Source organism: Portunus trituberculatus, chromosome 16 (genome assembly GCF_017591435.1).
Source record: "Portunus trituberculatus isolate SZX2019 chromosome 16, ASM1759143v1, whole genome shotgun sequence".
NCBI classification, from domain to species: Eukaryota; Metazoa; Arthropoda; class Malacostraca; order Decapoda; family Portunidae; genus Portunus; species Portunus trituberculatus.
The window spans coordinates 13,633,599-13,647,115 of record NC_059270.1 but is presented as its reverse complement, the minus strand read 5'-3'; the positions used below and the strand labels follow the sequence as shown (position 1 = coordinate 13,647,115).

The window sequence follows — 13,517 nt, the reverse complement described above, 5'->3', positions numbered from 1 at the left end:
TCCTCCTCCTCCTCCTCCTCCTCCTCCTCCTCCTCCTCTTGTCCGTCTCCTTCTCTCCTTCCTTCAACACACACACACACACACACACACACACACACACACACACACACACACACACACACACACACACACAGTCTTGGAGTCTTAATGGAGCAAAATTGTTATGCTCACCTTCAATACACATGGCTGCACAAGAAACATTTCCTTCACACACACACACACACACACACACACGGCGCATTGTCTCCTTTCGTCACTCCACGGCACCAGTGTTGTCTTGCGGGCAGCGTCACCCGAGCTACTGTTTCGTGTCTTGGTGCACGCCTCGTACTCCCCAGCCCTCGAGAATAGAATGTAGCGGTGAAGAATACAACGTCAGTAGGTACACCACGAGACATAGAGGAGAGGGTTGTTGTGTGTCCATCAACAGGGAGCACAATTTAAAACAACATGGCACTCAAACGTCCCCTACCCTCCTTTGGGCACTTAGCCAGGTGCGACCGAGGCTCTGCCCGTGTGCCAAACGGTGCCAGTGGCGTCTTGACTAGTGAGGGTGAGGATACCCGGCGATAACTGCTTTGTGATGTGCCTGTCAGGAATCGAAGGAGGAGATTAAGACATAGCGAAGAAGGCGAGAAAGGGAGAGGTCACAGTGAGGGAGGGAGAAGATAGCGTCACGAGTGGTACTGAGGCAGGAAAACCAGGTGAGAGGCGAGGTAGAAATGCGGTGGCAGTTTCTACAACACCACCTGGTCCTGGCTGTGGTGGAGCGCTTGTAATCCCTGAGGTAGCCACGAAAAAGACAAGGGACAGTGATGTAGGGATAGAAGGATATCACAAGTGTTGCTTAAATGCGGGAAGGTCGGGTGGGAGGAGAGGTGAGAGTAGTGCGAGTTACCACCACCACTACTGCTGCTGTACCACCTGGTTCTGGTTCTGGGATGACACAAAAATATGAAGTCATAAAAGAGGCGTCACAGTAAGAGACAACCAGAGGAACGTCAAAATCAGAGGTGGTAGGAGAGCTGATGCCTGGAGTGTGGTGGAAGCTATGATTACCACCATCTCTACTACTACTACTACTACTACTACTACATCTAGTCTTGGCTGTGGTAGCGTGAGCACATTACAGCCGCACCATCGGCACACCAACGCCCGTTATTGGTGTCAGCCAGAAATACAAGCCCCACCAAGCTCTTCCGTGGCGCCTATAACAATAATGGCAGCCACTGGTGTAGCGATACCGTCGGTGTGTGTGTGTGTGTGTGTGTGTGTGTGTGTGTGTGTGTGTGTGTGTGTGTGTGTGTGTGTGTGTGTGTGTGTGTGTGTGTGTGTGTGTGTGTGTGTGGACATCCAGTGATACCCAATACTCGGTGCGCGGCGCGGCTCAGTTAGGTCAGTCATAGGTCCTCTTCAATGGCGCGTGGATAAAATGAAACTAGGAATTAAGTTGTGCCTGTCATGAATCCCGTGATTTTTGGACGCGTGAATTGCGATATTGAAGCTGATGTGGTGGTGGTGGTGGTGGTGGTGGTGGTGGTGGTGGTGGTGGTGGTGGTGGTGATGATGGTGGGAGTGGTGGGGGTGATGGTGGTGGTGGTGGTAGTGATGGTGGTGGGGTTGGTGGTGGAGATATGGTGGTAGTGGTGAAAGCAGTGATAGTACGTAGTAGTAGCAGCAGTAGCAATAGTAGTAGTAGTAGTAGTAGTAGTAGTAGTAGTAGTAGTAGTAGTAGTAGTAGTAGTAGTAGTAGTAGTAGCTGCAGCAGCAGCAGCAGCAGCAGCAGCAGCAGCAGCAGCAGTAGTAGTAGTAGTAGTAGTAGTAGTAGTAGTAGTAGTAGTAGTAGTAGTAGTAGAAGCAGTAGTAGTAAAAGTAGTAGTTTGGAAAACAATAGCAACAGTAATAATCAAAAGTTACTAAACCATTTGAAACACCACTATAGAAACACATAAGGAGGTAGTGGTGGTAGTACTAGTATTAGTATTAGTAGTAATCTTAATAGTGGTAGTAGTAGTATTGATAGTAATTGTATTATTATTATTATTATAATTATTACTATTATTATTATTTTTATTATTATTGTTATTATTATTATTATTATTATTATTATTATCATTATTATTATTATTATCATTATCAGTAGTAGCAGTATTATTATTATTATTATTATTATTATTATTATTATTATTATTATTATTATTATTATTATTAGTAGTAGTAGTAGTAGTAGTAGAAGTAGCAGTAGAAGCAGTATTAGCAATGACACCATTAGTGGCAAAAAAAAAAAAAAAATAATCCAGTGTACCAAGTTAGTGTAGAATAGAAATAATTATCATTAAGCTCATTAGTTCCCAGAGGCCTAAAGAACCATTTTCTTCAGAGGAAAAGATTACACGTACTACCTCATTAAATATCAACATCGCACTTCAAGGGAAAAAAAAAATGTGTAAGCAAATCACGTGTGAAAGTGACGCTTATTTTCAGTAATTGGTTGTGACGGAGTGCTTGCCTGGGGGGGGGGGGATTGAAAGGATAAATGTTACATCTCCTTTACTATAATGCAAGCGTTGTCATACCTAACAGAAAACCTGAAACGTCTGGTATAATTCCCCTCCGATACCTTGATCTATTTCAATGTTTTAGAGGCGCAAGGTGATTGAAAAGATTACTGCGATATGTTACAAGGAATATAGACAATGTTACGTCACCTCTGTAAATATAACATTATTATGCCTAACAGAAAGCGTGACACACTTCATGATTCACTTCTCTGTTTTAGTGTGGTGTATTTGCATGTGAACTGAAACGCTACATTGATATTAATTCCTGTCTGAGTTTCCTATTCATGAACAAGGAAGTGTTATACGCATTTACCTAGAGCATCAAAACAGGAAGGCAATAAAGGTCACTGCTCAACTCCAAATACAAGATATCCACGGCTAACGCGAACACAAAGGTAAGTGAAAGAGAATTAATGTTTTTTTTTCTCATCTTAAACCCGAGTGTGGTAGTAAATTATATAAGAAACAATAAAGGACATTGCGCAGTTCTAAATACAAGATATCCTCACTTAACCTGAACACGAAAGTAGGTAAAAGAGATTAGATATATATTCATTTTCATCTTAAACATCATAAACTCGACAGTGATAATAAACTATATCATAAACAATAAAGATCATTTCACAACTCTAAACAAAATATCCACATATTATTTGAACACAGAGGAGAGTGAGAGAGAACAAATATATTTTTTCTCTCCTCACCTTAAAGCTTAACGTGATAATAAGGGATATCATAAAGAAGAGTTAACGATTTCAAAGAGACACGAGCAGCGGACCGTACCTTGTTTTCTTTTTAAGCAACACAAGGCCACGCGAAAACTACGGGTAATATATTAACATGGAGGTAATTTTTAACCACACGGAAGTGGAGAGAAGGCAAGCACAGGGCACGCAAGGTCGAGTATCATGAGGTATACTATAAAGCATCACTTCTCTAAACATCGCTTCTCAGAGCATCGCCTCTTAGTGTTTATGTTGGTGGGTTACTGCAGATGATATGAGTGAGTTATTTCTTCCTTAATGCTTAGCGTGAGACGGTGGACGTGTGTGTGTGTGTGTGTGTGTGTGTGTGTGTGTGTGTGTGTGTGTGTGTGTGTGTGTGTGTGTCAGTGCCGGTCCCATTGAATTCAACCGCTACACACACCAACAAGCATCTCCCTACACACACACACAAACACACACACACACACACACACACACACACACACACACACACACACACACACACACACACACACACACGCACACACACATACAGGCTATCAACTTTGTACGCTTGTAAAACCCTGAAACTGTTCACATCTAGGATCATGAAAAACAAAAACAAAACAAAAACATACTGATCACGATACACTGATTGATGATACGACAAATATTTCCACTATGCAACGGTTTAACTATCAATGCTTTCCTCACTACATTGCTGCACCCACAAAAGCAAATGGACAGGAATGAAGAATGACAGTGTTTGCTTTAAAGGAGAAAGATCAGATCACGCCAATACATGAGGAAATAGATCATGACAGGAGAATATTAGTTTGGTATACCGTCGGACTTAGGCACGTCACTTCAGGCACGCCAGTGTAAGAGAGTCTAGTAGGTGGCATTTCCTGCTTATAAATATGAGAAGGAAAGGAAGGAAGGGTTGCTGCCAAGTCATTTACTACCTGTTCCTTTGTTGTGGCGGAGGGAACTACTATCTATTAAATATTGCTTAAGTAATATGGCGGAATAACGACTATGATATGTACCATGTAGTAGTATGATATAGCGGTCCATAGAGTTCCTTTTCTACTGTAGTAAAGAGAAGATACGGCATGTTTCCTTCTTCAATTTGTTTTTTGCACTGGGTTTTGCTTCCTCATGCATAGATATCACAGATGAATGTATGTTTTGCGAGTCAAATGAAATATTCTAAGGCGTTTCGGATGTACTGACGAATTTGGTACTGCATCAACGGTCACCTGAATAGTTGTGAGGAGAAATAGGACACATTCTTGGCACTGTCCGGACTATCAATGTTCTTACCGTTATGCAGGCAGGTGACAAGCAGCCGGAGTAAGTAGACACATAGACAGACAGTCACACACACACACACACACACACACACACACACACACACACACACACACACACACACACACACACACCGGGTGGAGATATTTGGGTGTGCCTCCTTTCACGTGTAGCCCTGTTCACCTAACAGTGAGTAGGTACACACCTTGTTGTCCCGGTGTGTGTGTGCCTGGTCTCACACACACACACACACACACACACACACACACACACACACACACACACACACACACACACACACACAATAGGCCAAAGTGAAATGTGTGAATATTTCCGTTGAAGAGTGAGTAAGGAATAAGGAACGAGAAAAAAAAGACAATTTTGCTGCGACACAAAACAAAAGTAATCGGAGTTTTGTCTCTTTCTCTCTCTCTCTCTCTCTCTCTCTCTCTCTCTCTCTCTCTCTCTCTCTCTCTCTCTCTCTCTCTCTCTCATTTGTTAGAGAAAAAATCTTTTCACCCAGGAAATGAAGGCACCTCATTTCAGCTATTTACATTTTTCTATCAAAATATCCTTGGGGCTTTTATTTCTCAAACCCCGTAAGGTAATTATTTCCAACCTGTTACCCTGCACAGCTTATGCCAGAGGGAGTGGAGGGTGGGGAGAGACCGTTTTGCTTTACTATTCTTTACTTCTACTATCACCATTGCATTTATAGGTCAGGTCATCCCTCTGTTGTGGCCTTTTTTCTATGTAACTCTCTCTCTCTCTCTCTCTCTCTCTCTCTGTCAAACACACACATGCAGCTCTGAACTCGCTCCGTAATGGGGAAGACTGGCTGGGTGACCAGCAGACGACCGAGGTGAATTACACAGAATCAAAGGAAGGAAGTTTATCCAAAGTTCTGCCAGGAAAAGTCCTGGAGATATTTTACCTATGCTTTGAAGAGAGTTCGAATGACGCAGGTCTGTGAACGCGCCACGCCCACCGCACACCTTAGACAGATAGATAGATCGACTGAGAGACAGATGGATGGTTTATTGACAGGAAGTATTGGACAGAAAACAAATACTATAAAAGGTAAAATTCTACACTACAGTTAACCATGAAAGAAAAAGGAAAGAAATACCATATCAAAACCAAAGAAGAACCAGGCAAGCTACAGCAACTAATACCACCACTTCTACAGGAAACAACACCACAACTACCAGTACTATATGATACAATGACACAAGAACACAGGAAAACAAGGGAAACTGCTACAGGAGGTAATGATGCGATAAAACTCACTGCTAACTTCCACACCATCACATTCATCATTACTAAGACAAAGACAAACAGCAGCAGCTTTCACACAGACCATCAAAGCACCAAAACTGATGAATCAAAGAGCAAACTAAGAAAAAATATACTAACCTACTTCTATAATGAAAAAATATTAACCTACTTCTATAATGGTAAGACAAAAAGACAAACAGCAGCAGCTTTCACAACACTGCCACCATCAAAGCACCAAAACTGTCCACAATCTCGAATCAAAGAGCAAATTGGCAAACTAAAAACCACGACCAAACCAAACTTATATCCTGTAAACTACTACTAACTTCATCACTGTTACCAATATCATCACCGCTCCGCCGCCGCCACCACCACCACCACCACCACTATCTATTAATGAGATGCGACAAGAAAAGTTATCACCATCAGCACCATCGCCACCATAGAATTGATATACGTGTTGGTTAATGAAGTTATATCACATAATTACAGAACTATTAATGTATGTAATAGAAAGCATCGCTCATTTAAAGTGTGTGTGTGTGTGTGTGTGTGTGTGTGTGTGTGTGTGTGTGTGTGTGTGTGTGTGTGTGTTTTAGGATTAATTCAACACACTGATGCTTGATACATTAAACCTATTCATGTAAGCTAGTAAATGTTAGCAAGGAGTGAATGTATCTGTGTGTATATCTGGCTTTGTATATGTGTCCTTCAATGAAACTGCGTGAGCATAAACTCCGCTAAACACTTGCCATCGTCGTCGTTATTATTTTCATCATCATCGTTATTACCATCATAGACATCATCATCGTCAGTTTCCTTGTCCTTGTCCTCCTTTTTCTCCTTCTCTTCCTTTTTGTCATCATTATTATAATCTTAATCATTATCGCAACCATTTGCATCATTATCATCACTATTATCATCGTCATCTCTTGAAGGCACCATTCCACACACAAACACACACACACACACTCACACACACACACACACACACACACACACACACACACACACACACACACACACACACACACACACACACACACACACACACACACACACACACACACACACACACACACACACACACACACACACACACACACACACACACACACATAGTAAGAAACTAAGGAAGGACGATGTCTGAGAGATGTTAAAAATTTAGTTTCCGCAAAGATGTGTTGAGACTTGGAACAGTTTGAGTGAGGAAGTGGTATCAGCAAAGAGTGTACATAGTTTTAAAGAAAAATTGGATAAGTGTAGATATGGAGACGGGACCACACGAGCATAAAGCCCAGGCCCTGTAAAACTACAACTAGGTAAATACAACTAGGTAAATACACACACACACACACACACACACACACACACACACACACACACACAGTAATATAGACACAATAACACAATGCACAAGTCTTCTGCATAAGAACACAAAATCCAACAACAACACGATTAAGAGAGAAAATTACTCAGTAAAACACGTTAATCTTTAATGATACGCAAGTGTCTGCCCTTCGGATTAAACACTCAAGCTGATTACTCCCTGCATAGCGCCTACAGGAGAACTTGCTGATGTGCAATATCAGCTACACTTGCCAAGACTACTCGTTTTGTCAGAGATACCCAGAAACGCCCATAAATTTACGACGGTGAGTATCTGCCCGGGGAAAGATCGGGGGAAGGAATGAAAACAAGCACGAAGACTGAAGCCAAGACTACCTCACTATGCAGACAACTGATCTCGTGTCCCGGTGCCAAAGTGACTCATGCTCCCTACATTACCCAATGACACGGCAATCAACAACACGTGTGTATTGTCATCTCTTATGCATATATTTCTATTCTTGATCTGCTTTATCACACTCACAAGGAAAGTGCGCGGTGGTGAAACAGAACAAAGAATAGGGAAAGTATGTAAGAAAAAAATGAATAGAGAGTGAAAGTATGGGATAGCCAAGATAGAAAATCAGCGAAAATATGGCATAAGTGAAACGAAGAAGCGAAAGGATGCCATAAGTCAGATGAAAAGCAGCAAAAGTATGCCAAAGAGAAAACAAAAAGCGAACATAAAATAATTCAAACAAAACGTAGCGCAAGTATGATACAAATTAAAAAAGTAAGAAAAGTAAATTATGAATCAAACAAAAATGACGAAAACATACTAGAAATAGAATGAAGAAGCCTATAGTTGAAGCTAGTTGAAGGTTTATTGGCAGCAGTCTGAGGAGGCAAGTACTGAGTAAAGACCTTCACGTGGGCTAAGAAAGGCGTAGGCGGCGCCCCAGGGTATGTGTGGACGCTAGGAGAAGCGTGTGGGTGGGCACGCTCAGAGTGAATGAAGGTTGAAAAATGTGTCGTATGGTCTGGCAGGGTTGGGAGAGTACCGTGATATATTTAACTTTCCCTCTATTGCTCTCCCTCCTCTCCCTTTCTGTGTTCTCCATCCTGCTTACCTCTTATCTCTTCACTCCCTCCTTGCCCCGTCCTCCTCCTCTCCCTCCTTCATGTGTATCCGCTGCTTCTCTCTCTTTCTTCAGTCTCACCACGTTCTATCCTTTAACCTTATCTAATACCACTTGCCTCACCCACTCCCATCTTCTACCTACACTCATGCATCTCCCTTTCCTCTCACTAACACGCTGGCGGTGGCGGGGCTGACTTTTATGCTCTCCTTCCTTGCTGGCTCTGTAATCCCGCTCCACTTTGCCCCACCAACGTTGCCTAGCCTTAGTCCCCGGGGCCAACGCGAGGCAGATGTGTCGTGAGTGATCCCTGTGTCGCCGGGGAATTATCGATGTGCCCCTCAGGCTCGGAGCTTCCGTCACCACCGCAGCGTGAAGATAGTGCTGTGAGGTTCCGTTCCCGGGAGGAAAGAAGAGAAACAACACCTCAACTAATACATTATTTTTAAACAGAAAGGAGGATGATGGAAATGGCATTCTCTCGTATGTTAATGTGGGAGTAATTGGCACTACCACCAAAACAACAGCGTCCAAAACATCATCACAATAATGAAGAGCGGGAACAGTAGTCGTAACGGCGCCACTAAACCACCACAATTATTGTTACCTCCGCCAACACTTTCCCCTGTCTGTGCCATCGCCCTCCCCATCAGCAGCAGCACCACCACAGGGCTCAGAGATAGGATGCGTTGCGAGCCCTTTGGAGTCACTAAGGGAATAGTTCAGACAAGAAAAGATGGAGGCGAAGATAGAGGAAGGAGAAACGACGGCGAGAGAAATGTTAAGGGATACAAAGGTGGGAAGGAGGCACAAAAGTCGCGAAACACCGGTGTTCACAATGCTTCTGGTGTCTTGTTACGCACTACATAATTCATTCCAGCGTATTCGTACACGTAATACATACATTTATATATACATGCACGTCTGGTTGTGAGGTTGCGAGTGAGGGACCAAGATACCTGCTGTTAATGAGTCTACCTGAGTGCAAGGAACCTCGGGCAGGTGACGAAAGGCGGTGACAAGTGCTGGCAGCTGATGGCTCTTACCTCCTCCACACCCCAACTACCCAAGGTCTCGCCACCACACCGCTTGCGCGCGCGCGCGCACACACACACACACACACACACACACACACACACACACACACACACACACACACACACGCCCGGTAGCTCAGTGGTTAGAGCGTTGGCTTCACAAGCCAGAGGACCGGGGTTCGATTCCCCGGCCGGGTGGAGATATTTGGGTGTGTCTCCTTTCACGTGTAGCCCCTGTTCACCTAGCAGTGAGTAGGTACGGGATGTAAATCGAGGAGTTGTGACCTTGTTGTCCCGGTGTGTGGTGTGTGGTGTGTGCCTGGTCTCAGGCCTATCCGAAGATCGGAAATAATGAGCTCTGAGCTCGTTCCGTAGGGTAACGTCTGGCTGTCTCGTCAGAGACTGCAGCAGATCAGTGAAACTTAGCGCTGGCTTCACAAGCCAGATGACCGGGGTTCGATTCCCCGGCCGGGTGGAGATATTTGGGTGTGTCTCCTTTCACGTGTAGCCCCTGTTCACCTAGCAGTGAGTAGGTACGGGATGTAAATCGAGGAGTTGTGGCCTTGTTGTCCCGGTGTGTGGTGTGTGCCTGGTCTCAGGCCTATCCGAAGATCGGAAACAATGAGCTCTGAGCTCGTTCCGTAGGGTAACGTCTGGCTGTCTCGTCAGAGACTGCAGCAGATCAAACAGTGAATTACACACACACACACACACACACACACACACACACACACACACACACACATACACACAGGGAGATGAGAACAAACATTTGCACACATATTCATTCATACACTGCACATAACACGCTGAGTGCACGACCAAAATAAAAAAAAACATGCATGCACACACAAGCGCACACACACACACACACACACACACACACACACACACACACACACACACACACACAACACACACACACACACACACACACACACACACACACATACACACACATGTTCATGCGTTTATATAAATATGTATAAGCGATGTTTTAACAAAGCACTTTGTTCATAGTTTTACGTCCATATTAATACGCAGACATGTACACACGTACACGCACCCTCACCCAAACACACACACACAAACACACACACGCACGCACACACACACACACACACACACACACACACACACACACACACACACACACACACACACACACACACACACACACACATACAGTTACCTTCACCTTCACCTCTCCTCCTACTCCTCCTACTCCTCCTTCTCCTCTACCACCTTCTCCTTCTCTTCCTGCTCTCGTAGCAAACACAAGCACTCATCAGCACACGGACACAAACATTTAATTAGCCGATTCCTCTCAACAAATACATAATTAGGCCATCAGTCAAGAACGGGGCCCATAATTGCTTGTTTCAGAACACGACCACATCAACAAGCCCGCCATCCTCTATGGAAAACGGATATCATAAAGAAAAATACTGATCAAAGAAAGAAAAGGAAAAAAATAAAAGAGCTCTGACAAGAAAGAGGTAACGTGTTAATACATCTTGTACGTAGATGAGTTATTATTTTTATCTTGAAAGGTGAAGGCTGGTCTCTTGCGTCTCTTGCTCATAGTTTTTTTTTTGTCAGTTTCAAGGTTAATTTTTAGTGACCAATATAGTGAGCGTGAATGTGATGCGTCCTCGTGAGACGTTCATCAAGCTCGTATTTCCCAGATGTTATTAATAGTATTGTCGTTGTCATTATTTCTATTACTGTGATATTCATTAAGGCAACCACACTTATGTCATAGAGAGAGAGAGAGAGAGAGAGAGAGAGAGAGAGAGAGAGAGAGAGAGAGAGAGAGAGAGAGAGAGAGAGAGAGAGAGAGAGAGAGAGAGAGAGAGAGAGAGAGAGAGAGAGAGAGAGAGAGAGTGTGTGTGTGTGTGTGTGTGTGTGTGTGTGTGTGTGTGTGTGTGTGTGTGTGTCAGGATTGTCTGGGGAATTGAGGAGAGGCGAGGCGAGGTCAGCAGGAAGGTGACCTAGACTTAACTGTTTTCTGATCCAATGGGACGAAAAATATTAACGCGTATAAGTGGAAAAATAAAAAGAGAAAGACGTGATGCATTTTTCCCTCACGCCACCTTCTGGATGCTGTTAGAGAAACCCTGAGAGAAATGGATATATGCTATTTTTTGCAGTACGTGCCAGGAGAGAGAGAGAGAGAGAGAGAGAGAGAGAGAGAGAGAGAGAGAGAGAGAGAGAGAGAGAGAGAGAGGCAGAGAGGCAGGCAGACAATCACAGAGCCAGCTACCCAGACAGATAGACAGACAGGGAAACGGAAAAACAGAGACAGAAAGACGCATTACACAAACATTCCTTTATCACAGACTTGGCTTACAAAATCACCAACTTCCTTCGGTAATGAGGCGGCTAAAAGTGGCATCAAAACAGGTTCTCTTCACCCCGATGCATTAATCAACTGCAAAGAAAACGGAGGCGCGGCGGCGGCGTGTGGGGCTCCTGGCTCAGCGGCACGTCCCTAGAGCGGTGGCCTGAGGCTGACATGTACCTGGCAATTATGAAAATCCAGGCGAGGGAGGCCGGTATCAATACTGCAGAGCTTTGGGGCAACATCACCTAGGACAGGAAAGAGAACTGAGGACGAGAACGAGAGATGAGGAAAGGAGTGAAGTGAGAAGAGGTGAGAAGTTAAGCGAGAGAGGTGAGGAGTGAGAGATAAAGAAAGAGGAGGGGAAAAAAAGGAACTTAATTAGGTAAAAAGGGAAAGAAATGAAAGCAAGGGACAGAGAGAGATCTTGTGGGGTAGATTTCAATTGGTTTTAGTTCAAGATTCTTGTTAACTTTTCTGAATCTCATCTACTTCCCCTAACTGCCTGTCTCTCTCTCTCTCTCTCTCTCTCTCTCTCTCTCTCTCTCTCTCTCTCTCTCTCTCTCTCTCTCTCTCTCTCACACACACAGCTGTGGTTGTGTTGATGCTACTCAGGATTCAAACACAATAATAAATCTTTCACCTCTCGGAAATGAAAGAATAGTTCAGAAATAGGAGATTTGTATATATATTAAACAATATGAAAGAAAATGGAAATAACTACTGTAGGAAAGAATATGAAGACAAGATCAGAACGACGAAATGTGTGGACAATATGAGCGATGGGAGGAATCAAAGAAACATAAGTAAAAAATTATCTTAAACTAAATTACTTGATGTGTGGACAATGTAAAGGAAAGGAAATACAGAAAGGCAAGTTGAATACCTAGCAACTAAATGTGTTAATCATGTAAACGACAATATCAAGTAAAGAAAAGTACGTTTACAAACTGGCCTGAAATGAACAACTAAACATGTTAATGATATAAACAAAAGTGTCAAATAAAGAATCACAAACATTAAAACTAAAATGAACTCAAAAAAAAAAAAAAAAAAAAAAAATCACTGTCCCAATCCTGGTAATAAGATGCAAGGGTTTCCACCACCACACCTCCTGCAGACTGCACGTAACAGCAACGCCCCTGCACAGCCCAGCCTGCCTACATCAATTTTGGACTGTTTCACACTGCCTTTGTTTAGGGGTCACATGGAGAATACTCGTTTTAGAAGCAGAGTTTAGCCTGGTGGTATAAATGTAACCAGGTTTTCAGATATGAAGTGATGCAAATCGACACTTTATTGTTTCCACTCTTAACAATGGAATGTGAAAATGAAGAAAAATTCGTGTTTTGTTCTTTAAACCAGAATTTATCAACTTGTTTCGCAATATTTAGGATGCAGACTGATGTAGATAGATGATTGTTGTATATAAAGCGAAGGACGTTTATTGTTCTCACTCTTAAACAAATAAATCAAGAAAAAATATGTACTCTTATATACATTAAATATATTAATCCCGAACTTCATATTTTGCGACACGGAATGACATAACTAGTTGAATATTATATGGAAACTGAAATCCATCTATTATTTTTTCTCTTAAAATATCTGAGCTCTTTAATGCAAATAAACACTGATTCGCTATCTTCATAATATTTTCAGAAACGAACCAATATCAAAACCTAAATGTTATATAAAAAGATATTCACGATCGTCTATCGTTTTTGCTCCTTCAAAACAAAACAAAACTGGAGAGAGAAACATCACCACCACCACCACAACCCAAAACAATAACAACAACAACAGCAACA

The 13,517-nt window shown here is 42.9% G+C and overlaps 1 protein-coding gene across 3 annotated transcripts in view; it reads left to right on the top strand.

Moving 5' to 3' along the window:
• Nucleotides 1–544: 544 nt before the first annotated feature.
• Nucleotides 545–13,517, top strand: part of LOC123504550 (delta-sarcoglycan-like) — a 232,191-nt gene continuing 219,218 nt past the window's right edge. Inside the window, exons 1-2 of one of the 3 annotated variants that reach the window (XM_045255155.1) lie at nt 545–704; nt 2,780–2,956. The gene's annotated coding sequence lies outside the window, so the exon portion shown is untranslated. Of the gene's footprint in view, nt 705–2,635; nt 2,957–13,517 lie in introns of those variants that run through there. The other 2 variants (XM_045255157.1, XM_045255156.1) reach the window with 2 other exon arrangements.